This window comes from Diabrotica virgifera, chromosome 3, assembly GCF_917563875.1.
Source record: "Diabrotica virgifera virgifera chromosome 3, PGI_DIABVI_V3a".
NCBI classification, from domain to species: Eukaryota; Metazoa; Arthropoda; class Insecta; order Coleoptera; family Chrysomelidae; genus Diabrotica; species Diabrotica virgifera.
The window spans coordinates 2,752,110-2,763,989 of NC_065445.1; the positions used below are offsets into that span (position 1 = coordinate 2,752,110).

The window sequence follows — 11,880 nt, forward strand, 5'->3', positions numbered from 1 at the left end:
TGGCTCGACTTTTTCACTGTGACATAATGCTGTTCCGCTAGCTAAGTCAGAACGTTTCATTAAAATTTTGATGAATTTGAGTTTGCCTTATCTTGTAAGCTGCTGATGTTGTGTCGCATCCTGAAAAAGGATGGAAAGCAGCAAATTCTCTGCAGTGACGTCGCCATATATAAAAATTGAAGGACAGTATAACTGATCCGAATTACACCACTTTGAAGGTTTAAAAAAATACATTGGAGTGCTTTCTTTCTAATTTAGTGAGCAAGACAAAAACGTCAATGTCCTCTGCTACAACAGCCACAGAATCAAAGCATTGGGATGCAGCAAGCACATAACGGATGATGACTATATCTGCATCTGATTCAGCCTGGTCAATACTAAAACTCACTTCTCATAAAGCATTTTTTAGAAGATCTATTAAGTTTGTTGTGTCCTTTCCATTACCAAGGAATTTATCTTGGGATATTGTTGATAAGGTGCTCTTTATAAACTTTATTTCTGCCTATTGGTGATTTTTCATGCGACGCAAGTGCTCGAGATAGGGTAAGTTTTATGGTGGGAAAAAGGAGGGGGTTTTTGGTCGATAAAATAAATTAATAACAACACAAACATGTTAAGAAAATGATAAATTGATTTAAAATGACCTGAATAAAAACTATAATATAATAGAAACCTACGCACTCCTAAAGCGTTCAACTTTGGGGAACTTCTACACAAAAACACTCTCTATAAAATTACTCTGATGTCATTTTATTGTAAAACGACAAGAAAAAAGAATATAACACCCAAAAAAATGTATTAAAAAATTTTTAGTAGTTTTTGTTTTTAACTTTTTTATTTTCCATTTTACGATAAAAAGAAATAGGAAAAAAATTGTAGACAATTTAATTTGCTACAAATAATGTCTTATAAAATTTTTTGTAGGGTTGTTAATTTACAAGATAGAGCGCGAAAACCCTTTGCACTCCTTTTTTCAAGATGGCGGTCGGGAAACAAGGGTGGTGACCCCACAAACTTGAGTTTAAACTTATACTAACCTACTCTACACAAAAAAGAAATAAAATGACGTCCTCTAAGAAATATAAATGTAACTTTTCCATGTAGGCCAGGAACCGAAGCTTTTCACCTTGCAATTTTTACAGAATGGATCGATTTGCTTGAAAATTTGAGAATAAGTAGTAGATAGTCCAAAGATCAAAATCTATATGATTCCGAAAGGCGCTTTTACCATGGGGTGGTTGCCACAACATCTTGGGGGTGGAAATTTTTTATTATATTTTGACCGCAAAAGTTGATAAAAACATTCATTCTAAGCAAAAAATGTCCTATACATTTTTTTGATAAAATTAACAGTTTTCGATTTATTCGCTATCGAAAGTGTTCGTTTTGTATAGAAAAAATCAATGTTTTTCGATATACTTTCTCATTTACGATTCACTCAATTTATGCCGCAGAAAATTTTTTTTCAAACCAAGTTCTTGGGAATTAAATAACCTACAATTTTGTATTTAAACATTTTTTCGTATCTCCGATGCAAATCTTTCTATTCTGAAGAAAATGGCCATTTTTTAACAAACTAAAAAATTCGTTATTCGCTTTTAACTTCAGTTTTTTAAAAACTAATCATTCTAAGCCAGCCAAACTTCTAGAATCTATTAATAATATATAAATAAATAAGACTGAATAAGGCCAATGACAAAAAACTTACATTATTACGCTTCCAAATGGATTTCTCCTTTTTTTTTTTTCAAAAAAATATATTGATTTTTTAACCGTAACTTTTTTATTTTTATCTTAGAAAGTTTGGTAAAAAATAATTTTGTAGGTTTTTACAAGATCTATAAGTCTATTAGTATTAAATCTTTTTAAAATTCTCAGTCGCAAAAATAGGTGAATTTGAAAGGGTTGGTAAAGGAGGATTTTGCATGTTATTAGAAGTTTTAATTGTCAATAGCTCACTCAATTTTTGCCGTAGAAAAATTTTTTGCAAACCAAGTTCTTGGGAATTAAATAAGTTACAATTTTATATTGAAACATTTTTTCCTATCTCTGATGCTAATCTTCTGAAGAAAAGGCTATTTTTTTCCAAACTACAAAAATTCGTTATTCATTTTAACTCCATTTTTTTTAAACTAATCATTCTAAGCCGGTCAAACTTCTAGAACCTATTAATAATACATAAATAAAAAAGATCAAATAAGGTCAATGACTAATTTTAATTAGGGTGGTGATTAGGGGGTTGCTTGCGATCACTTTATCGCTCAAAAAAATAGGGACTAACATTCTTTAGAATTAATTATTTATATGGGAAATAAGCCACAATTAAAATGAAAAAAATAATTTTATTAACGTTTCGACGCCCAAATCGGGTGCCGTTGTCAAAATACAAAATATTACTAAAATAAACTAAAGTGTTGTTGCTAAGCAAAAAAAATTCTTCTAATAATCTATTTAATCTCACTCATTTATATTGGCAATTCAGACATATATTATACATTTTAAAGTAGAAGACTTTAAAATGATATTGCCAATATTTATGAGTTGCGTTCCTGGGACGACTTACTGAAAGATAGTTCATTCGATTACATGAAATTAACCCCAACTCAAGAATATCCGTCATAAAAAATTATAGCATGTGATATGTCTTTAAAAAGACAACCAAATGCAACGACAGTAAAATTCTCGCGTTAGAGACTTCATAGTAAATCACAAGGGAAAACCAGGAAAAACCCTGTGATACTATCCCGACATCGTAAGTATTTGGTCTTACATTAATTTACTCTCAAAAAATAATACCAAATTCTGACTTGTAACATGTTTAAATTATAAATAATATTAATAATACTAGATATATAAGTAATACTAAAATATAAAATATGTACTAGCTTGATATTATTGACTTATTAATCTTGGTATTTTCTTTCTATTGACTTCCTCTTTCAGTATGGGTAACCACATCCTACTGCATTCTACCGAGGAATTTGCGATACAATTGGTTTCATTTAGCATAATTAGAGCCGCTTCTTTGATTTTTCTCTTTTTACTATCTGATTCTTTCAGGACTATACTTGAATCTCTCCACTGAACTCTATGTTCATTATCCCATGTGTGTTGACATATTTGAGATCTCTCAAATTCTCTATTTTTAATATAAGATTGATGTTCACTTATTCTAACGTCTAATGGTCTTGATGTCTCACCTAAATAAAATTGTTCGCATTCACAAGGTATTTTATAAATGCAATTTTTTGTTCTTTCTTGATCATTGTTAGGTTTAGTTTTAGATAGAATAGATCTCAATGTGTTTGTTGTTTTGAATGTTGTTGAAATGTTGAATTTATTTCCTATTGTTTTAAGTTTCTCGGATAGTCCTTTTATATATGGTATTGATATTTTCCTCGTATTATTTCTGGTGAATGTTGTAGGATCCCGTTCTAAGTTGTTCTGTTCCATTCGATCCAATCTTGACAATTCCTTATTTATAAACGATAAAGGATAATCATTTTTTAATAAAACAGATGTTAACAATTGTTTTTCTGCTAAAAAGGAATTTTCGTTAGAACAAGTAATTTTGGCTCTATCATATAAGGATTTAATGATTCCCTTTTTAACGTTGATGTTGTGATTTGACTTGTAATTGAGATATCTGTTGGTGTGTGTTGGTTTTCTATACACTTGAGTCTCATATCCAATATCCTTCTTTGAGATCAAAACATCGAGGAAAGGTAGGCTGTTATTGTATTCCTTTTCCATTGTAAATTTTATTGTCTCTTCTTGATCGTTTATAATATTCAGGAATGTATCCAACAATTCTGATCCATGAGGCCATATTGAAAACACATCATCTACATATCTCCACCATACTGTGGGTTTTAAATTTTGTTTAGAAATAATATTAGTTTCGAAATCCTCCATAAATATATTAGCCAATAATGGAGATAAAGAAGAGCCCATTGCTAGACCAAAATTTTGTTTATAGAATTCATTGTTTAGTTGAAAATAGGTATTATGGGTACATAATGTCAATAACTCCATTATAGCTGATACATTTAGTCTTGTCCTAGTTGCCAATGTATTATCATTCTCTAATTTCGTTTTGATTATGTTTAAAGTTTTATCTAATGGTACATTTGTAAAGATTATAATTAAATTATATTTATAAAGATTCTTTAGAAGTCACTTAATTTTTGAGCTAGAGACTTTTTTTATTTCTGGAGATAGCTATTGTTAAGTACTTTAAATTAGCTTGAACAAGTTGTTTTCGAAAAATGCATGGTTTTCCCGTCTTTTGACTTTGAAAGTACAATATTTAGCATTTGACGAAGAAGAGCCAACATATAATACAGTATAGCTCGATTACTACATATTGGTCTTAAAGAAAATTAAAAAAAAAACGGATTTGTTTATCTTTTCAAAAGGTACATTTTTGTTAAGTAAGGTTGTTTTGATAAACGAAAACTTTTGGAGTTATTAGCAGAAAACTTATTAAAAGCATTTTTCGATTTAAAACTAATACTTTCGATAGCGAATATATCGAAAAATATCAATTTTATCAAAAAAATGTATGGAACCTTTTTTGCTTAGAATAAACGTTTTTACCAACTTGCGTGATTAAAATATAAGAAATAATTTGCACCCCCGAGATGGGGTGGTAACCACCCCCATAGTAAAAGCGCCTTCTGGCACGGTATAGATTTTGATTCTTGGACTATACACTACTTATTCTCAAATCTTCCAAGCAAATCGATCCATTCTGTAAAAATTGCGAGGTTTTTTCCTATTTTAAGCTTCATTACTTGGACTAATGGACTATATGGTTTTCAAAGAAAGTGATTCGAGGATACTGATGCCTTTGTGACAGAGAAAAAAGTACTCACCATGCCTTGATAACCACAGATACTTTCCTTTTACCAAAAACACACCCACTAACTAGCCATGCTACCACATATCGCGTGATTGTACACTTAAAAAACCACCTATCAATATATATCTTCTTTATACATAATTTGCTTATCTACCCACCAAAAGACGATTAGATTGATATAGCAGTAGCTATAAAATATATTTCTAATGAAAGGTGTGTATAGTTTTTTAATTTTTACCACTCTTAACATAGAACAATTTGATAAGAGTTGTGATAGGTGAATGGTATAATTTTTCTAATCGACTTATGCAATTATGATACGCATTTCTAATGTTACAAATATTTTGACATTTGAACTTTAATATCCAATATTTTATTTTTTTTATCCGACGTACCTCAAAAGTGTTTGGTATGAGGCTATTTTTAATTTTCAAAGTTGATAAATATTGTTGTTGGCAATTTCGGTTTATTTATAGTCTAAGAAAGAACACGAATAAAAGAAGAAAAATTAGAAGACAAGTGAAAAGACAATGATATATTGAAAAAAAACAACGCATACTTTTGCATATTTTTATTATGCAGTTTTTGTTGAGAGTTCTCACATTTTTTACCCTTGCCTTGTTTCATTTTTTAAGTTAGTTACTTTCAAACTCAGAATAGCTAGTGATTTATGAATGTATTTAGATTTGAATGTAGATACTATAAGTACATGTCAAACGATATATCATTAACAAAACCAGAAAGTGATAAGAAACGTGAAAAACACAATATAATCAATACCCACATTATAAATTAAATGATACTATCATTTACCTAATCTCCTTTTCTTATGACTACGTCAGTCATTTTCATTAGCGAGCATTCCAAAGCAGCCAGAAAGCTACGGAGGTGTCAACTTGCTAAATACTACCCTAAAACTTACAACTAAAATTCTACAAGAACTAACGAATCGGAGGATAAGATTAGCAAACGAACAACAGGGTTTTCGTACTGGAAGATCGTGTACAGATGCAATATTCGTCTGAAGGAAGTTACTGAGAAATCATTAGAGTATAATAGACCAGCATTTCTATCTCTGATTGACTTGAAGAAAGCATTTGACAGAGTAAGACTCAGATATGTAATCCATCTTGTGTTTACTAGAAAAGTCCCTCTACATATCATAAAAACTATTGAAAACATTTAGGTACCAAAACAACAAAATGAAAGTTAGAATACATGGACAATTACAGAACCTACAAAATAGTCCAGGGTAATAAGGATTTTCTCGGGACACTCAAAGATCCAGGTAGCTGACTACTTTTTTAGTTATTGTAGACCTATAGGAAGAAAACCTACCTGTTTCCTGCCTAGAGTTCTCATCCGTTTTTTCATTATTAACAATTTAGTGCAAAAATCGCGATTTTTTCGATTTTTTGCACTCCATTCAAAAGTTAAATAGTTGACATAAAAATACAAAATTCAGTTTTTTAGAGCATTGAAAAACCTTCAAAATGCCGATTTTTGAAAGTTAAAAAGTTAATTTGTTGCTACGCAAACTGCAAAATAAGTGAAAATCGTTATTTGTTAATAACTTTTACTAAAACTACCTTAGAACTTTAGTGTTTCACCCAAAGTTGGGTATTGGCGTACTTAACAAACCTTCAAAATTTGAGAACGATCCATTAATTAGTTTAAGAGTTATTCTATTTGTTTATCCCAGAGACCTTTATTTTGCATTAAGATAAGACAGAAAATGATAAAGATAGGGGGCAATTCTGAAAGCAAAATGTATTAAAAACGATAAAAAAAATAATTAATATAGTTAAAAATTCTAATGCCAAATTTTTGAAATTTTGTAGTTTATAAACATTTAGAATAACTTTAAAAACGTTGTCCGTAGAAACAATATTTTTATATTTTCGAAAAGATAGTACTTTGACACAAATTTTCAAATAAAAAAATTTAGCCTGGGTTCATTTGGGGCAAAATTAGCCATGTTTTTTTAATCCACAGCTAATTTGTTTATAAAAATTAAGGAATCTCATTAATGCCATTTTAAAGAATGGGATTTGTATTTTTTCTTAAAAAATTTGCACAAACATTGTACCTTCACAGCACCCGCTACGATTTTTCAAAAATGTAGTTCAAACGATTACTAGGGGAACCTACAAATCCACCGAGTTAACATACCGAAAAAGCAATTTCAAACGAATATAATTTTCTGTATCTCCGGATTAACTCAATGGATTTTAATCTTTCTTTTTTTAATTTGTATGTAATTTCTACGTACATTACAAATATGCAATTTGATTATAAATTTATTAATTAATAAACAGTCTAATCTGTTTAAACAATTCTTGAAAAAATATTTTTTTTACAAAAATCTATTTTTTTAATCATAGTATCATTATTGGTCATAGAAAAAGTTAAAGTACACTTAAATAAATAAATGATTTTTATTAGATAATTATTTATTGAAGATAATTTATTTATTAAAGTATACCTTAACTTTTTCTATGATTAATAACGATAGTATGATTAAAATCATGGATTTTGGGAAAAAAGTATTTTTTCAAAAATTGTTTTAACAAATTAGACTGTTTATTAATTAATAAATGTATAGACAAATTGCATATTTGTAATGTACAGAAGAATTACATACAAATTAAAAAAAGAACGATCAAAATATATTCAATAGATCCCGACATACAGAAAATAGTAGTTTTAAGTTGCCTTTTTTAGTTTTTGAACTCGTGCATTTGTCGGCTCCCAGATCCCCCTTCACTTACCACGACTAGTCACCAACTGAACTACATTTTTAAAAATTCGTGTAAAATGCCAGCTTTTCTAATATGTAAAATAATTTTTTCTACGGACAATATTTTTAAAGTTATTCTAAATGTTTATAAACTACAAAATTTCACAAATTTGGCATTAGGATTTTTGACTATATTAGATAATTTATCTTTTTTTAGTACATTTTGATAGCATCAGTTTTCTACTTTCATTTGGCATAAGCAGAATTGCCCTATCTTCATTATTTTCTGTCTTATGTTATTGCAAAATAAAGGTTTCTGGGATAAACAATTAGAATAACTCTTAAACTAATTAACGGATCGGTCTCAAATTTTGAAGGTTTGTTAAGTACGCCAATACCCAACTTTGGGTGAAACACTAAAGTTTTAAGGTGGTTTTAGTAAAAGTTATTAACAAATAACGATTTTCACTTATTTTGCAGTTTGCGTAGCAACAAATTACTTCTGAACTTTCTAAAATCGGCACTTTGAAGGTTTTTTAATGTTCTAAAAAATTAAATTTTGTAATTTTATGTCAACTATTTAGCTTTTGAATGAAGTGCAATAAATCGAAAAAATCGCGATTTTTGCACTAAATTGTTAATAATTAAAAAACGGACGCGAACTCTAAGCAGGAAACAGGTAGGTTTTCTTCCTATAGATTTCATTCATCATCATCATCATCATCAGCCTCTCTCAATCCACTGCTGGACATAGGCCTCCCCTGTTTGTCTCCAAAGTGTTCTATCTTGTGCTTTTTGTATCCAGTTTTTTGTTGGCTTTCGTAAGTCGTCTTGCCATCGTATTGGTGGTCTTCCTCTGCTACGTTTATCGGCTCTTGGTCTCCATTCAACTAGTTTGCGAGTCCATCTTCCGTCCTTCATTCTGGCAACGTGTCCAGCCCATTTCTATTTTAAGTTACAGCTTCTTTCAATGACGTCTATGACTTTGGTCTTAGCTCGTAGATCTTCGTTTCTAATCCTGTCTCGCAGAGTGGCCCCTATCATTGATCGCTCCATTCTTCTCTGCGCTACTCTTAGTTTTTGTACGTTTTTCTTTGTGAGCGATAATGTTTCTGCACCATAGGTCATCACCGGTAGCACGCATTGGTCGAAAACTTTTTTCTTCATGTTAGTTGGAATGTCACTCTTAAAAATGTCCCTAAGAGCTCCGTATGCTGCCCATCCTTGTATTATTCTTCTGGATACTTCTGTTGTTTGATTGTCCTTACCTATCTTAATTTCGTGACCCAGATATATATATTTGTCTACCAGTTCTATTTGTTCATTCTGTATTTCAAGGTGTTTACTTGGTAGTAAGTTCGTCATATATTTTGTTTTTGTTATATTCATTTTTAAGCCTATTTTATGACATGCCATACCAAGTTCTTCCAACATTTTCTTTATTTGTCCCAAATCGTCTGCAATCAGGACTATATCGTCTGCGTAGCTTAGGTGGTGTAGCATCTCTCCGTCCACATTTATTCCTTTATCACCCCATTCGAGGGTTTTGATCGCTTTTTCTAGAACCGATATGAAAAGTTTAGGTGACAACGTATCCCCTTGACGGATACCTCTTTGGATTTTTATTTGTTTGCTGTTAGCGTGTAGTTGTATCGAGCTTGTCGCATTTATATATACAGAGTGGGCCAAATAAAAGGAGCCACCCCGATATTTGGCAGTATTTATTGGATTTTAAGAAAATAAAAAAACAGGTCAATTTTTGATCTAAGGGGGACACAGTTTTACGGTACAAACATCTGTCATTTGTCAACTCCCTCCCTTCCACTTCCCCCGCCCCTTATTTTTAAATAGGGAATAGGGGGCGTGTGCTAGCTCATTTGAAAGGTTATTCAATTCTCTATTCAGTAATTTCAACATTGACATAAAAATTTATACAGGGTGTCCAAGAAAAATTATTTTAAATTAAATTAATTGACACAAAAAGAAGAATGTATGTAATTTATTTAACTCAGAATACATTCTACTGCTGATAAAAAACAGAAAACCATGTTTATTTAATAAATAAACACTGTTTGTTGCTTAAATTCAATATTCAACCTACCAAGAGGCAGATGGGTGGAAGCTTGAACATTAAAATTAAGCAAAAAGCAGTGTCTATTTATCAAAAAACATTTTTTTCTGCTTTCTGTCAGCAGTAGAATGTGTTCTGAGTTAAATAAATTACATACATTCTTCTTTTTGTGTCAATTAATTTAATTCAAAATAATTTTTCTTGGACACCCTGTATACATTTTTAAGTCGATGTTGATATTACTGAATAGAGAATTGAATAACCTTTCAAATGAGCTAGCACACGACCCCTATTCCCTATTTAAAAATAAGGGGTGGGGGAAGTGGAAGGGAGGGAGTTGACAAATGACAGATGTTTGTATCGTAAAAATGTGTCCCCCTTAGATCAAAAATTGACCTGTTTTTTTATTTTCTTAAAATCTAATAAATACTGCCAAATATCGGGGTGGCTCCTTTTATTTGGCCCACTCTGTATATTACATATTAGCCTCGAATATCGGCTATCAATGCGGCTGTCGTTTAGTGCTTCTATAACACTGTCGAGTTCTACTGAGTCGAATGCTTTGTGGAAATCTACGAATGCTAAAACTAAGGGCTTGTTATATTCTATGGATTTTTCGATGAGTTGTTTTATTGTTTGGAGGTGATCGTTGGTTCCAAAGTTTGCTCTGAATCCAGCTTGTTCTCTACTTTGATACAGGTCTAATTTCTTGTCTAATCTTGTGGTGATTACTCTCGTGAAAAGTTTATAAAGATGGTTTAACAGACTGATTGGTCGGTAATTTTCCAGATCAGTTTTTTCTCCTTTTTTGTGCAGAAGAATTGTTTTGGCTCTATTCCATTCAGATGGTATGGATTTCTTTGTCAAACATAGATTAAAGAGATCTTTTATTTTTCTCATTAGAGGTTCACCGCCATTCTTAACAGCCTCGATCACTATTCCATCGTCTCCTGGTGATTTATTGGATTTCATTTTATTCATCGCTTGTCTAATTTCACTGAGAGTTATTTCTGGCATGAGTTCAGAGCCTTGATTTAATATTGTTTTGCTTATTGCATCTTTTAGCTGTGTTTGGTTCATCCGTCTGCTTTTATAAAGTTCTCCATAGAAGTCTTCTACTATTGTTAAAAGCTCCTCTCTATTTGTTGTTATTTCGCCCTTTTTGTTTTTTAATTTAATGATCTGACTTTTTCCATTATTTAGTTTTCTTCGCAGACTTTTTAGGCCTTTATTATTTTCTATGGCTTGTTCGATTTTAAGTGTATTATACTTTCTTAAGTCTTTTCTTATTGCTTTCTTGACTTCTCTGTTTATCTCTCTCTTTTGCTTTCCATTTGGATCATTTCTTTCTGTAATAAGATTTCTTTGTTTCATTAAATTCCTGGTGTCAGTACTAAGTTTTTCTTCGTTCTTACTTCTTGGACAGTGTTTTCTCATGCTTTCTCCAATGGCTTGCGTAATATGTTGGTTTAGTGCATCTATGTTTTCGTTGAGAGTTATGTCTGTGTTGTTTCTCAGTTTGGTTTCAATGTCGTTTTGATATTCTTTAATGTCTCTAGGTTGAGTCCATATTGATTCCTATAGATTTACAATAACTAAAAAAGTAGTCAGCTACCTGGATCTTTGAGTGTCCCGAACATGGTCTATTTCTAGCTTATTACCCTGGAGTAATAGTCAGCTGAATAAGACAGTGAGACTCATTGAGTCCTATACTGTTCAATTTAATCATGGATGATATCATGAAAAGCGTCAACAAAGGAAGCGCATACAGAATGGGAAAAGAAGTAAAAATACTCTGTTGCGCAGACGACGTAATACTGATAGCCCAAGATGAAGATAATCAAGTATATTCAAATGGGAAATAAGCCACAATTTTACCTAAAAATGATTTTATTAACGTTTCGACGCCCAAGTCGGGTGTCGTTGTCAAAATACAAAATAATACTAAATAAACAAAAATGTTGTTGCTTAGTAAAAAATTCTTCTAATAATTTATTTAATCTGACTCATTTATATCGGCAATTCAGACACGTATTATACATTTTAAAGTAGACGACTTTAAAATGATATTGCCAATATTGATGAGTTGCGTTCCTAGGACGACTTTACTAAAAGATAGTTCATTCGATTACATGAAATCAATCCCAACTCAAGAATATCCGCCACAAAAAATCATAGCATGTGATCTGTCTTTAAAAAGACAAC

The 11,880-nt window shown here is 31.1% G+C and overlaps 1 protein-coding gene across 1 annotated transcript in view; it reads right to left on the reverse strand.

The window, feature by feature from the left end:
* Positions 1-5,139, reverse strand: part of LOC126881767 (solute carrier family 41 member 3-like) — a 55,647-nt gene extending 50,508 nt beyond the window's left edge. The window contains exon 1 of the mRNA XM_050646248.1: positions 4,878-5,139. The gene's annotated coding sequence lies outside the window, so the exon portion shown is untranslated. The remainder of the gene's footprint in view (positions 1-4,877) is intronic.
* Positions 5,140-11,880: the final 6,741 nt, after the last annotated feature.